The sequence below is a fragment of the Carlito syrichta genome, unplaced genomic scaffold (assembly GCF_000164805.1).
Source record: "Carlito syrichta isolate Samal-C Ts95f unplaced genomic scaffold, Tarsius_syrichta-2.0.1 Scaffold87125, whole genome shotgun sequence".
NCBI lineage: Eukaryota > Metazoa > Chordata > Mammalia > Primates > Tarsiidae > Carlito > Carlito syrichta.
In genome coordinates, this window is record NW_007031221.1 from 136746 (window position 1) to 137944 (window position 1199).

The following is a 1199-nucleotide window of genomic DNA, read 5'->3' on the forward strand; positions in this document are numbered from 1 at the left end:
GCGATGCGCTGTGTCCCGCCCGGCCGCCGCCAGCCCAGGGTTGCGGCCTGCGCGCTCTCCTCCTCTTCTCTCTCCGGCGCCGCTTCGCAGGCCCACTACCACCGCCTCCTCCCCGAGCGCGACGCACTGCCCGGCCCGCACTCGGCGCCGCAGGAAGGGGAGGACTGGGGGCCGCGGCTGGCGCGGCTGCCGGAGCCGGCGGGCCTCTTAAAGGGACCGCGCAGGGACGCCGGGCGGGACACTCTGCTCCCTTCCTCCGTCCCTGCGCGCTTGGGGAAACGGAAGCCCTAATGGCAGCAAACCCGACTGTCGAACTCTCAGCCCAGAGGTCGAATAAAAAGGACATCAGACCCCCGATTTAGAGAGACCTTTCCAACGCGGAAGATCTGGAACACCTGGCTCCTCCTTTCCCCATAACCTAGCCACTCGCCAGCGACAGGCTGAGCACGCCTGGCTGGTCTTCCAGTGAGGCAGGAGGACCAGGTTGGGTCACCAATTTCAGCAGCCCCTGGGTGCCAGCAGGCCTCCAGCGCTGTGGATCTGCGGTGGGTGATGGAGCAAAAACTGCCACACGGAATTGTCACAGTGATACCACAAACCGGGGGAGAAACAGGATTTGAATCACCCCCAGGTGATTCAACACCTGCCTTCCTACGTCCTGAGCCATGCGTTTGTCCTCTGGGCTATCCTAAGCTTCAGAGACCAAAGTCGTTTCTCTGGGACTATCTGACTCAGAACTTGCCTAATTAGCCCCCTTCTAAGGGGGTCGCCAGCCTTCACAGGGCTAGGTGGAAGATAGAACAGCCCAGACCAGGCAGTGAAATAAAATATTTTATGGTTCTCTGGGGAAGCCCAGAGATCTGAGACACAGCAGAAGGCATTCTGAAGGGAGTCTGATGGGCACAAAAGGAAAATACCCAAACCAGCCGGCTGAGAATAAAAGGAAATAGGAATTGGCAAAGTACTGAGCTTGAATCCTGACCATCTCTCTTTCTCTGCCTCAGTTTCCTGGGCATTGAAATGAGAACAAGAAAATCTGCCACCAAGGACTGTTGTCCCTTCATGGATGTGAGGAATTGTCATACCCTTCTCCCAATTCCAGTGCTGCCCAGATGTCCAGTTTAAAGGAACAGAGCCCAGGCTAGTGGCCAAGCCAGCCTGGCTTGGGATCAGGTCTCCCCCACTCCCAGCTGTGTGAC